Source organism: Xenopus laevis, chromosome 3S (assembly GCF_017654675.1).
Source record: "Xenopus laevis strain J_2021 chromosome 3S, Xenopus_laevis_v10.1, whole genome shotgun sequence".
In the NCBI taxonomy this organism is placed as follows: Eukaryota; Metazoa; Chordata; class Amphibia; order Anura; family Pipidae; genus Xenopus; species Xenopus laevis.
The window spans coordinates 70,357,184-70,372,458 of record NC_054376.1 but is presented as its reverse complement, the minus strand read 5'-3'; the positions used below and the strand labels follow the sequence as shown (position 1 = coordinate 70,372,458).

At 38.3% G+C, this 15,275-nt stretch overlaps 1 protein-coding gene across 3 annotated transcripts in view; it reads right to left on the bottom strand.

The window, feature by feature from the left end:
* sema3d.S (semaphorin 3D S homeolog) overlaps positions 1-14,469 on the bottom strand; it is an 89,391-nt gene extending 74,922 nt beyond the window's left edge. For 2 of the 3 annotated variants that reach the window (XM_018254326.2, XM_018254327.2), the window contains exon 1: positions 13,872-14,469. The gene's annotated coding sequence lies outside the window, so the exon portion shown is untranslated. 3 annotated transcript variants of the gene reach the window in all.
* Between the last annotated feature and the right edge of the window lie 806 nt (positions 14,470-15,275).

The following is a 15,275-nucleotide window of genomic DNA, read 5'->3' as shown; positions in this document are numbered from 1 at the left end:
AGCAACACACTACTTGAACCAAGCTGGAATAGACTGCAATATTGCAGCTCCTAGATATGTGTAAGTATCTTCAATTACAGAAAATAATTTGTATTCTCTTTCACAGCTTTTTCATATAAACATAAGTTCCATAAGGCATGCACAAACAGGATAAAGCAAATATGCGAATCTGTAACATAATATTGCTGGTAGAACAAATACACAACTGCGACCCACCCTGACATAAAACATCTAGTCTTAAGTTTCAGCCATAAAGTTGTTGTGTTGAAAGTTTTGCTGAGTATTACATAGTGCCTGGAATAGTTGAAGCTTTATGAAGATACTTTATGGCATGTGGAATTTATTGTTAGCCTTGGGACACATTTGGCAACAACTATAACAATAAGAACATTTTGATTGGTTTACTAATCTACTTAATATCCTATTTTACTATAAAAGCAAAACTGTTCAGTTGGCACCATTCGTATAACTATTAGGCAGATGTAACATAAAAGAAAGCTTAGGAACATTGGCTCGATCGGGCATCTTTGTCAATCGACAAACAGACAGATGTCTTGGGTGCAGAAGTGTAATCTACAGCATTTGCACTCTCAGATGTGCCTACTATTCGCTGTATATAAATTGTAGACATATTTAGTGTCCTGGACATCAGTGAGATGAGTAAAAAATATTACGTTATATTAATTCTGTACAACAGAGCAGACAAACTTCCCCCACCAATTTATACTGTAAAGCTTTGCTACAAAAGATCTTCTTTATGATCATAAGGCAGATTGATAAGCACAAAAGTAGGCCCAGAATCACATCAATCAGTTAGCAGACAAGCTGCTTGTATGTATGCTATAGAAAATAGGCGGAAACAAGTCAATTACATAGTAATATAAGACATTACATCTGAAGACCTGACCATGCCTCTCCCCTGTGCAATTAAAACATTCGCAGGAATATCTATGCTTGTACTAAATGCAAGTGACAGGGGTACCTGGATTTATGGTAAATTTTGAGGCTGATTTGGGCTGATTTTTCCATATAGACATTTGAAAGGTCACCTGCCCTCAGGTGGCTATATAGAAAATACACCCTGTAAGTAATTTACACCCTTCTCAAGTAGACTAATTCCAAGGTTTTCTTTGCATTTTGGACGTATGGGTGCTCTACTTGTTCTAGCTGAAATGCTTGCAAATTATATTACTTACGGCATCCGCTCAGAAATATTTACATGAACACCAATACTTTATTCATGGTATGGGTACAAAAATGGCCATGCAGATTTGAAAGGGAGCAAAGTTAAGTTGAAAGACTGGATAAAAACTTTGCATTGTGGTTAAAATACAAGATAACTTGTACAGATATTTTGAAGTATGCACATGGTACCATTTAGGAACTAAGCTCTGTAGTGTTTGAGGTAATGAGGAATATGTCATTATTGTCTTAAAATGTCAACACCAAACAGTAATGCAATTAACACTTTGTTTAAAAAAAGAATGGCCAGTTTCTTTGCTGGAATTACATGAAGTACAACATTGATCCTTTCTTCCAGACTCAGATAGACTTTTTTTTTGCTTCTACATCTGGATCAACTAAAAACAAAGTAGGAAGCATTTCAGCAGAAAGCTAAAATTAGTGAATGTTTGTCATTTTTTAGTCTTAACTTCTACAAAACTTTGTGTCCTTTTTAACCTCACCCACCACACAGCAATGTAAAGACAACAAATGAACCTATTATCTCGGGATACAGTTTTCTCCAGTTGAGCCACAAAATAATAACAGATTTTAGTGGAGTTTTACTAGTAACACAAAAGGTCATTTACGACTGCAAGCACAATAGAGTCAGCAATCAGTTGTTTAAAAGACCCCATTTATTAAAAGTACTTGTGTCAACATCCGCTACTAGCAATTCCTTATAGGTGTGCTCAGCACCACGGTCTTCTTCCTGCATCCTATTCCAAATCGTGCACCGCTGTGCCAGTTCACGCAGGGAAACCTTGGAGACATAGCCACCTCCAAACCAGGTGGGTGCTCCAGTGTTCCGACTGTGACCTGCATCAATAGGTGCAACCCAGATGAGGCAAAAGAATCTAACAAATATGCTGCTCTCACACTGACTGCTGGAAACCATATTATCTAGACACAGAAAATATTTCACACTACGTCTTCAGTGAGTAATGATTCCGATGACATTACTTTTGCACCAAGACATTTGGTAACTGTAAAACCACACATGAAAGTTAAAGAATATGATAAAACGCATTAAAAGTCATACAGGATGGTGGCTCAGTATGTAGATATTCTACCTTGCAGTGCTTTTGATTCCAAACTGGGCATTTTCTGAACAGAAAATAAATCAAAATAAATTCCAAATTAGAAGGGAATTTATCACATTTATCACTTGCACATGCTCCAAACATTTTTTGACATATTCTTTGAAAAATGTCAGGCTGGCACAAACTGAACCACAGCAGAAATTAATGTTGCGTAAAAGTTTCTATTTACAAGTACTGTATCTACATTCTTACATAGCACAATAGTGCTAAATAGCCTTGTGCATTTTGGGCCATACAGGGGTAATCATTGGCTCATTTGATTAGAACATGCATAAGCGTCTTTTGAGATTTTGAAGCTGTTTTGGCAGTGGGTGCAGGCATTTACTCTTAAAAAGGAAAAACGGCACAGGTTAATTAGTGGATAGCAGATATGATTTGTAAAATACAATGGGTTTAGATTCCTGTATTCTAAGGTTCAGGGCACTCACTCAGATTCGGGGAGATTAGACACCCGGCGACAAATCTCCTCTTCTTCGGGGGAACTAATCTCCCGAACTGACACTCACCGGCTAGAATGTAAATCGCCAGCGGGACGGCCCTCGGAGCAATTCGTTTTCTGAAGTCACCCGAAGTGAACTTCAACTTCTCAAAACGAAGCACTCTGAGTGCCATCCCGCCGGCGATTTACATTCTAGCCACTGTTTCCCTAAAATACCTGCTTATCCTAAATTGTTACAATTACTTCTTTGATTACCTTAAAGGAGAATTCAACCATTTAAAAAAAAAACTCCTACCCCACCCCGCGTATACCCCCCTTCCCTCCTCCCCCCCAGCAACGGAAGAAGACACGAAGACCCGGAGGATGGCTGCATGGAACTTCGATGCCTGAATCTGCGCTGAGGGGTAAATATAAAGTTAGGGGCATTTCCATGGGGGCAGCTAGGCTGGGGGGGAGGAGGGTCCACGTGGGGTGGGGGTAGTTTTTTTTTTTTTGAAAACTGAAATCCACGAGGCGTTCAGGACCAATTTGTCACCAGGTGATGACACGCATGCAACGTGTTGGAAGTACAGAATTTAATGAGACTGATCGAGAAATTGCAGGTACAAACTACATTTATCCGACTATTGGATGAAGATGCAGCGTGCTGGTCCTAATCGCCTTGTGGAGTTCAGCCCTAAATTGTTACAAAAGTATCCAAGTGCACCTGGTGGCTGTTCTGGGCTCTCTGCCAAGCGGCAATTAATTTAGAAACTTTGTATCTTTTTCTGGCTGTTCAAAGCAGGAGACCAAAGAAAAAACATTTCAGTAACAAGCCGGGACTGGGGGTTGAGCTGTCAAAATCAGGACAGTCCCGATCAAAACGAGACAGTTGGGAGGTATGTGGCTGCCCCCATGACTACACAGCAGATAATTTATATAAACTACGGTATTGTTTCTGATGCAAATGCACCAGTGTACCAGTCCGGGGCAACAGTACATTATATTTTAATATTTTAATAACTTTAAAACACTTGATGTTACCAAAAAATATTTTATAGGTGATTTTTTTTCTTTTAATATAATTTTAACATCACAGGAAAGAGACATGAAAATAATCTAACAAGATAGGTAAATATAAGGTTCCTAAATCAAGGGGATTAATCTAATATTTACATACAATTGGCCATTTCACATGTGATTATACTGATGCCTTTTAAAGCCCATTCATCAGAATTCTACAAGTAAGAGAATAGAGAGGATGTTAGTAGTGGAAATGACTTATAATCCCTCACTTTTCAAATGTAAATATGTTTCTAAAGGTGGCCATACACGGGCCGATAAAAGCTGCCGACAGTTCGAGTCGGCAGCTTATTGGCCTGTGTGGGGCCCTTCGACTGACTTTTTTGATCAATATCTGGTCAAAGTCGACCAAATGTCAATCAGGCAGGTGTAAAAATCCTGTCGGACCGTGGACTGCATCTGTTTGTTGATGTTGTCCCACTATCTGACTGCCAGTATTCCTTTCATTATGATCGTTGGGCCCGAGGGACATCCGCTCCTTTGGCGAAATCGCTATATGTGTATGGCTACCTTTAATAGTTTGACAGTTCATTGGATTGGTTGCCAGTCTCTGGACATACTGAAGCTAGTTTAAACGGTTATTTATGCACAGTATGCATCTGTGTTGAAACCATCAATTATTTAACACTCCTATAATTGACAGTTTTAGTTATTAAAAAATGTCAGAACAATCTAATAGGAAAGGTTGTAATCTGGATGGAATCGTTCTCTCTAGTACAAAAGCATTATTGCTAGACAATATATTAAAAGTACAATCCAAATTCCATCCCATAGTTCAAAGCAAACAACAGACTAACATCTTCCAAACCACGAGTCCTCCCCCAGCTTGCTTTTTTCATTAGTTCTGCTATATAATAATAATCAAATATATATATATATATATATATACATACATATTGTAACGTTCACGTCAATCAGGAACCTTTTAGAAGATAGTGGGTACACTCAGACACACTAGGATTTCTGATTTTCAAAGACGCCCTTTTGGGCCCCGGGCTTTCTGCTTCTGAACCACAAAGGAAATGTGTGTTTAGGTAACAACAAGTCCAAAATGAGGTACCAGCAAGGATAAGGAAAAAACATAGTCGAAGGTCAGGCAAAGGGATCAAGGCAGGTGGCAGGAATCTAAGTCAAATAGTCAGGCAGAAGTCAAAAACCAGGAATTCAAACAGAGTATTAATGCTTCGGCAGGATCAGTAAACTGAAGCCAGCTTGGGCACTATCAGAATGGAGGACTGGGCTTTTAAAGATGACTTGGCGACAAGAATTCAAATTCAGCACCAATTCGGGACGTCAAGATGCTTGAAGTCGTGACGTGAGCATCAAGACGCCCGGCGTCAAGCGCCAGCGCTAGGATCCAAACCTGGAAGTGCGCGTCTACACACCCGCAGAGGGAGGTAATAACCGGGAGGTAATAACCGAGGAGAATCTCCCGGCACGTCTTACACATATACAGTATCTGGGTGTATTTCACATTTTGCAGTGCAAGGAAATATCTATCAATTTAATCAAAGTATTTAAGTTGGTTTTAGTTATTCTTATTACTAAGGGGGGGGGGGTTATTTATCAAAATCCGAAAAGTTCTCACTATTTTCTGAAAACAACTCCGACCAAATCCGCACAGACTTTTCCCCCCTACTTATGAATACATTTTTCCAAAAAACTTTAATAAAATTGTGAAAAAATCTGAACCGTGCAAATTTTTCAGATTTGTTGCCAAAAACTGCAACTTTTTCAGATTTGATGCCTGAAACCTCAGACTTTTTCGTATTTGACATCTGAAAACCACAAAATATTAGGATTATTGAAGACAACCCACCCCAGATCAGGATATCAACGGGACATCTGCCATTGACTTCTACATGAACGCTGCAGGTCTGAGTTGGAGTACTTTTTTATTCTAACTTTTTAACACCATTGGAGTTTAATAAATCTCAAAAAATTCAAGTTTTTTTCTTTGAAAAAAATCTCGTTTTTCCCCTTTATTTAATTATTTTATGGTCAAACTTTTAAATAACCCCCTAAGACTAGAGGCTTACTGGTTTTAGAGGTTATAAAACCACAATTGTAATTGAATTTATTAAAAGATCCAAATATAAAAAGTCCAAAGTAATTTAAAATGGTCCAATAGGATAAGCACAGCTCCCTCTGACTTCTACAGCACCTCAACAACTTTTACGTGGCAAAGTTTTGCATAAGAGATATTTGTGCTTTTTACACTTAATAAATATCACATTTTTAGAGCTTTTTAGAAACATAGGCAAATCACAAATTTTTCAAGATTCAGAAAACAAATCACAATTCGATTCTTAGTAAATGGGCTCCTTATACATATTTATAAAGCTCCACTACATTCCACAGCACTAATAAATGGCTTTATACACTGAATACAAAGATTAAATATAAAAACAGGGTTGGATTGGATTGTAACTTTATATTCATTCTCCTTTCTTAAAAGATTGCAAAAAGTGGGAATTTTGAAAGTTTTAGTGGATATGCATGCTGATCCTTTTCAATTTACTGCTCATCACCAATGCCAATCCACATGGATAGTTAGACAGGAAATACTGAGAGAGAAAAACAGATTTAGAAAATCAAGTGCAGGGATGCAAAATTCTGTGATGCATTGTTCCAGAAATGACATGAATCATGCATAGTCACGCAAGCTGTTTGGCATTGAATATACACAGGAACCAGGTCAGGCACTCTCCATTGCCCATGGAAAACATGTGAATATATCAGTATATGGATGAGATCTTTTACTGAGAGACCTGGGAATACAGATACAGTGGCCACCATAATGTTTGGGACAAAGACACAGTTTCTTTGATCTACATAAACAGATGTGATCAACATAAGGCCATTAGATCAACCTTGTCCTAGACATGCATTCACTACATTCACAATTTACATGCACTAAACAATTCAGAACAGTGAAATTTAAACAAAGCTGGTTTTAGACATGACCCCAACTCCTTGGTTCTTCAGAAAAATGGTGGAAAGAGGGGGATATGTTAATAAAATGATGTACTTCTACTCTATAAGTCTAAGAAACAGGGACAATTAAAGTGGCTTTTAAATAAGGGTCTTCTAAGGAATGGTGGTGGATATAGTAAGGTTAAAATCAATCAATCATAATTAGCACTTAAGTATGGGCAAAACAAGCTGGACATGTGTATACATTGTCCCTTTAAACCATAAAAAAAAAAAAAAAAATATATATATATATATATATATATATATATATATATATATATATATATATATATATATATATATATATATATTGTATATTAGATAAGATTCTTTATTTGTCAGATGCATAGTTATACAAGTACAGCATGCAGTGAAATGCATCCTGATCCACTTTTTTAGACTGTACTAAGTTAAAAAATACTAGTTAAATACTACAACTAAGTACAAAAAAAAATTACATTAAAAAAAAATCAAATTTTTTAAAATTAAGTATAGCAGCAGAGCATATGTAGTACAAGATGAACCATGTTATTTACATAAGGATGATAAAGCCCCCAAAGCGGGCCGAACCGTTGAAGATACTGTGACACTACAATAAATTATTGATTTTTGGAAACAGAGTGCTGGTCCTCTTCATAATTATCTATCTATATCTATATATATAGATAGATAGATAGATAGATAGATAGATAGATAGATAGATAGATAGATAGATAGATAGATAGATAGATAGATAGATAGATAGATAGTATAAAAATCAAGATTCCCATGAGGATAAGGAATTCCATGTCCTGATGTCATGTGCCTGAACTCAGGCACATGAATCCATTTATGGGGAGATGAAGAAAATCCTTCCTGTGAAGGACTTTTTTGTGCAGAAAATAAAGATGTCCAATATATATTTCATATCTACATACCTCCCAATATTAGAAAAATGTAAAGAGGGACAAATATATCAGGCACTGAAATATTTCGACCACACTCATTTTGTGGCCATACCTCCTATTACCAAAAATGGCAGGTTATGAAAGTTTGAACAAATTTCTGAGAGTTTTAGGGCCATGTTTTATTTGTTATAACAGTTTTGCTAATGAAGCTGACATTTTCCTATAAGCTGTGAGTCTCAGTTCTCCCAAGACACCTGCTTATCTTAAATAACTACAATTGTAACTTTGCAGTGCAACTGAACAGTGTTCTTGGCTCTCTGCCAAAAAGCCTCTTATTTTCTGGCAACAGTGTAGGAGATCAAAGATAAACTCTGGACATTTCAGTAAGAAACCAGTGACTGTGGACTGAGCTGTCAAAATCAGGACTGTCACACAGAAAACGGGACAATTGGGAGGTATGTATCTAGTCCTAGCCTTCCTTCTTTCAATTCTAAGTGAAATAGTCAGTATTGTTACTACAAGGCTTGATCATTAGTACAGCCGATACTGTTCTGTTGTAAAACCCTTATATTTAGTGCCACAACACACCAGCCAAATTTAATCAACTCACGTAATTTACACTAGATTTTACATTCTCCTGCCAAACAATCTGAGTTTGAACCCATGTACTACCACACAAAGTAATACTAGGCAATATGTGACATATGTTTTGATTTTCTCATTTGAGAGTAACCACAGAAGTATAAAAAGGTGTGTTTTGTTTTGTTTTTAATTTCTTCATGGTGGGAGATGTTTGCTGTCTGGCCCTGGAAGCTAAAGGGGCAAATTTACTAAAGGGGCGAAGTGGCTAATGCTAGTGAAAATTTGCCAGCATGACGTCATTTTGCCACTTCACCGATTTACTAATGGGGTGCTGGTGTAAATTCACTAGCGAAGTAGTCCTACTCTAGCGATACTTCGCACCCTTACGCCAGGCGAAGTTGCGCTCTGGCGAAGGGACGTAACTACACCAATTCGCTAAGTTGCGGATTTTCATGAACGTTACCTCTTGCACCAGATTTTACTTCACCACCTCAGACCAGGCGAAGTGCAATAGAGTACATAGTGATTGCTCCAAAAAAAATTGAAATTTACTTCTGACTGGTTACTGGACTTGTGTCTTTCACCAAATCCCATGTTACCCAGCACAAAGGTTCAAGCTTGTCACTCCAAAACCAGTATGGCCTGACAATAAAATCTGAACAAATCACAACTATTAAATCATATATAAAAAAATACATATTGCATTCTCACAAATTTAGGTAATTACGTGATGACAGTGTGCATCAAATCTCTGCATTATTAGCATGCTTTTAAAAATATTTTAAAATTATATTTTCAGACACACATTCTCAAATGATTGAGCAGCTAATGAAATGTGAAGCATTTTAAAATGTGCCATTTTTGACATTTGACAGGTGATTATACAATCTTCTAAACCAAATAAACAACTGCATATTTTTGACATTGCATATTAATTTTACCAAACTGATTTGTCTACAGGCAATCACAATTGACTCAATAACGTATCTGCCTTAGGCTGGCCATATGTGCCCAGATTTGGTCAAACAGTTTGGCTTATCATGACCATACAAATACAATACCAAACACTACAATGTTGCAATGTTATATATGGCAAATCAAGTAGCATTAAACAGATAATCCGCTATCATAACATGATCTAGTATCAGCCCCAATTAAATTTTCCAGTGGTCGGCTGAAAGGTAGTGAAGATGAGCTGCATCTGTTTTTCTACCAAGGCAATGGCTCTGGGTGTAGACACAAGTGGTTGATGTGAGCATTGGGACTGATTCTTGGCTTGCATTTATCCACAGGCACAATGTCAGTTTCATTTAACTTTAACTCAAGTTCACCAAAATTGCACATGGGGTAAACACTGAAATCTTGCAACACTATATGCATTTATACTTAGGTCATTGCTAATAATTAGATTGCATCAAACAGTAATGTGGTATTTGGGTGAAATACTGTACAAAACACTGTATGGAATGCCTGTAATTCCCGAAAACCCATATGCACACAAATCTTGATGTTTAGCTGGAGTCGCCCACACTGATTTTATAATAGACTAAATGAGTCAGTGTAAATTATTGCCTGATATTTTCTTAGTTGGAAATTTGCAGCTCAAAAGACAAACCACAATTCAACATGAGGGGTGGAGTACACGACTATATAAATGATGTAATTACAAATTACAGGAATGACTATATAAATCTGTTGAAAAATCTCAAAAGACAACCGAGCTAGGCTGACATCTTTACCATCATCGACCCCATATATATATATATATATATATATATATATATATATATATATATATATATATATATATATATATATATATATATATATATATATATATATATATATATATATATATATATACTGTATATATATATATATATATATATATATATATATATATCCTCTATATAATACATGTGTGTGTGTTGCATCTCAAAGTCACCAACAACAGAATATTGGCACAAGAAGGCTAGGATTGCCGCCTTTTCAGGAAAAAATACTTGCTTTCAGGGCTGGATTTCCTGGGCGGGCGACCCTAGGCCGCACCCCCCCTCCCCATTCGCCGCAGGTGAATAAATTCGTGAAATTGCCACCGGCAACAATTATAGACGCCCTTGACTTTAATGGCCGTCAGAATTGTCACCAGCATCAGAATTGTCGCCGGCGTCGGAATAGTCGCTGGCATCAAAATTCGCATTTTGCGAATTTTGTGGGAAATTCTCGAATTTTTCAGCGAAACGGGAGAAATTCACCCATCACTAAACCCCCAATTCACCCCCCATTATGCAGCCATTTATATTGATCCATATATCTCAATTTCTGCTCTTGATCCCCCAAGACCTTCATGCTGCAGTTAGTTTGTTTATTTTTCTATTCTGATGAATTGACAGTTCTAATTTTTTTGTACTCATAGGTCCTCTCAGGTCCCAAGGCAGGGCTTGTTAAAAACTCTTACATCCCATGTAGAGACAGCCCTAGAATTCATTTTTGCAGAGGTCAGCATCCTATTATATAATACAAGACCCTAAACATTACTTTGTATATTCCGGTGTTCTCGGCATACAGAGAAACTATAACAATAAGCCAGAAAGCTTATCAAGCAACTACCATAGAAAAATATATGCTAATAGGAGGGAATCTTTTCAATATGCAATTAATAACAATATTAAGTCATTTGAAAGGCTTTCTTTTGCATTTCCACATGAATGCAATTACCAACATTAATGTAGAATGCACTTTGTCAATGCCCAGCTCCACTTTTTAAAATATAGTTTGACCTCATTTCCCCTCCATCACAAATGTTGTTGTAGAACTTCAAAAGATTAGTTTCCTAACATGTGCAAAACTAATGAGCAAGCAACACACCGTAAAAAAACTTCAAGGATTCCAGCAAAACACCAAGGCAGTGTCTGACTCCTGTTTGGCGAAGACTGAACAAGTGCTGCACAGAGATAAGGGAGTGCAGAATAAGGAGTTGTACTTGTAAATATGTCATTCGATGACCTGGAACTAGTGAAAGCATGTTACACATATTTCACCACATACCATGAATGTATACTAGTAAATACTATGACCACCAAAACATCAGTTTAAGAATACAGCTGATATAAGACTTAGGCAATACTTTTCGAAAAGCTACATAACCAGGATCTTTACTGTATATGTAACTGGGTATCACCCATATCTACAAGTATCACATTGCATTGGAAAAAAGCAACACAATGTATCTATATTTTAGCCTGCCTCCTTCAAAGTGATTAAGCATAAACCATCACTGTTCTTACAATGGTAAAGCAATGGTGCTTACACTAGTACACTTGTCTTTCAAGTATCAAGCAATGAGAAGCAGAAAGAACAACATAGCAAGAATTTGAGAGCCCTAAAAACAGCAATATCTTGTCTGAACACCACACACAGTGGTAAAATGAATGTTGGATAAAAGAGCACAGTAGTGTCATGAGTACCTCTTGGGGCTATACTGGATAAAATATAATACAACATCTCAAGTATTCTCACACATTATTACAGTGTAATGTGAAATGGTACATGGCAATGAAAATATATACTAAAACACTAGTACTTGTAATCAAAGAAACAGTATAACAGTTAAAATAGCTATTCTTTATCAAAAGAATTCTGCAAAACTGTTTTTATACTTTGGATTGTGAACACTAATAAAATAAGCACTGGGCTTAGTTATCCCCTATTTGCCCTGCAGAACTATAATGGCAATTCAGCTCAGTGTGACTTGTCAAATCAGAGTGTACACCAATGAAATATTCTTTTAATTAGGAATGTAGTTACAGATTACCATTCGTCTTTGAAGTGAGCAAGATACCCCCCCCCCACACACACAAATCATCCTGTGTGCCAAGTCTCCATGTCTGTGGGCACCTGCATCAGGGAGTTTTTTTTTGAGGTGTATGCCAGCTCAGACAATATTAGCCAATATTTCAGGAAAAAATAGTTTTCCCTACTGCAGCTTTAGGGCCCTTACTCAATGGCGTTCTGACCTGCACTCCCCTGCGTTCTGTTTTTTGGCGTTCAGCCGCAGGGGAGCGCAGGAATAGACGCATGTCATTATTTCAAATGGGGCTGTACTCACTCAGGCGCGTGTAGGCGCCTAACGCAGGAAAAATGCAGCATGTTGCGTCTCAACCTGCGTTCGGCGCCTACACGCGCCTGAGTGAGTACAGCCCCATTTGAAATAATGACATGCGTCTATTCCTGCGCTCCCCTGCGGCTGAACGCCAAAAAACGGAACACAGGGGAGCGCAGGTCAGAACGCCAATGAGTAAGGGCCCTTAAAGGGATCAATTGGTAATTCTCAATGCCATATAAGTGTGTTTTGGAATAAAGTGACTATAGAAGGAATGTCTGGCACAGCTGATGAAGAATGCTATTAAAATGTGTTAGCTATTTAATATCTAAGTGAGTCACCCCGGCGCCTTGTTGTTTTCTGTTTGTGTGACTGGCTGTAGTGTCATTATATCCCTAAAGCTAGAATACCATGAACCTGTGACAGGCAGCTGTGCTGTTTGTCCATTGAAAAGCCCATGAATTCTGTCCATTAGATTAACTGTCAACAGATTGTGAAGCAAACACAGTGCAGTATATTTAAACGGGAACTATCGCAAAACTGAAAATTTAATATCAGATTCAGAATACTGAAATAAGAAGTTTTCTAAATACAATCAATTAAAAATGCTGTGCTGTTTCTGAAATAATCAAGTTTATCTTCACCATCCTTTTCACTTTCTCTTCATTCTGTCTTCATGCTGGAGTTGGGTGTCAGATATTCATTGATAGTTAGATCCAATATATCTTATAGGGGGGCTCCTTTTGCCTAGTAGATGTATTAGAGCTCACTCTGTTAAAATCACCGGTCATCATGACTCTCTACATGCAGAATTTGTGCAAAAGGCAGTTATTTTGTTTATACTGGGATCAATTATTTGAGTGAGCTCTAACGGAACTAGCACACGGGCAGATTCAGGGAGATTTAGTTGTCTGGAGACTAATCTCCTTGAACTGCACTCGCGGCGCTTCGATTTCCGACGTTCCCCGATGCTTCGGAAATCAAAGCGCCGTGAGTGCATTGGCGCTGGCGTTTACTCATTATAGCAGGAGGAAGGCAGTTTGGGGAGTTTGTCACCCCGAAGAAGAGGCGATTAGTCACCAGGCGACTAAAACCCCCCCGAATCTGTCCGTGTGCTAACTCCCTAATACATATGATAGGAAAGGAAGCCCCCCCCCATAAGATATATTGTCTCTAACTGTCAATGAATATCTGACACCCAACTGCTGCAAGAAGACAGAATGAAGAGAAACAGATGCTGAGAGAGGAATAGTAAAGATAAACTTGATTATTTCAGAAACAATGCGGAATTTTTAACTGTATAAAGTTTCTTATTTCAGTATGATAAAGCTTATATTAATTTTTCATTTTCGCGATAGTTCCCCATTAACAAAAGCCTTAGTATGTGAATGAAAAGTCTAGCCTCAGAAACAACTTCTTGCCATTGTCATTATCAGTATAGGCACCAATAAACCCACTGCTGCTGCTGCTGATGGATAGAAAGAGAGAATGCACTTTACCTATTATTATCTGTGCGGGAAAATGAGGAGTCCAGGAGAGATAAAAGTTGCCTCGGGAATAGGTGAGGAGGAGGCGGCAGTTCAGCTGCCAGGCAGGGATGATAATAAACCGGTCACTACAGCATGAGAGCGACTAATAAATCCGCTCCAGCGATTAGGAGCACTAAAATCTCGCTGAGGTTGGTAATTAGCTTCCCGCTGCACTGAGCGTCTCCTGAGCTCTCTGAGGGCTGTGGATAATGTCAGCGATGGGGCTGGAGTTCATCCACTCATTCATCCACTAATAGTCAACAAACCGTGGTGCGACTGTTCTGTACGCGAGCGACTCTACAGACTGTGCGGTGGGGCGGGAGGGGCGAGGCAGCAGGAAACTGACACACGCAGCCCTCCAGCATGTTCTGCAATCAGACACTTGCCGCTCATCTCCCGGCCGTTCCCCTGTACAACTCAATGTGCAGCCCACAGATCCAGATAGCAACGGATAAACTCGCCAGAAAGCCAGCACAGCTCATTCCCTGGCCGGTTCATTATCTCTGCTATTAATAATAATCCATTAGAGAGAGCAACCAAGCTCCCTGCCAAGATTTCATGAAGCAGAAAATTGAATCTAAACTGGACCTCCAGGCAGAGAGACACTAGCCACTTACTATAGATCTCACTAACCAGAACTGTATAAACCCTGCACATTTCTCCTATAATAGCAACTGTATGTTGACCAGTTAGTTAGGTTGAAAAAAGACACACCTCCATCAAGTTCAACCTTTTAACTTTTTTTAACCTGCCTAACTGCCAGTTGATCCAGAGGAAGGCAAAAAAAAAACCCCATCTGTTCAGCCACAGTTGCCATGGGCGTAACTATAGAGGAAGCACCATGGTGACAGAATTGGGATATTTATTATTTATGGGGGGGGGAGCAATAAAAGTGGCAAAGAGAAAAACAATTTGACTAAAAATTCACATTTCACAATGTTCTTCCTTAGACTGCGTTGCAAATGTAATGGCATATTGCAGACTTTTAAGAAGTGATTGAAGGTGTCGTAATCTTTTGGAGCAAACAATTTTTTCATTAAGAAGTTTTGTTACATACACAGCACACTGGCGCAAACGTTAACATTCGCAATCTTTCTTCCACTATCAGAATTGGTCACTAAAGAAAATTCTTTACCGACTTTTATTACATTCCCTCAGTGGTTCTGTAAACCTGTTTCAGTTTCTAAAGCAATTCATATCTTTTAAGTAGAAGGAAAGGCCTATTTAATTGGGGGTGCCAAAAGTTAGGCACCCCCAAGTGATTATATATACTTACCCCACACCCTGGGCCGGTGATCCTATCTTCAGAAATCTGCACTGGTTCGGGGGTTCTTTCAGCGAGCACCTCTACTTTTTTTCTTCAAATTTCCCAGG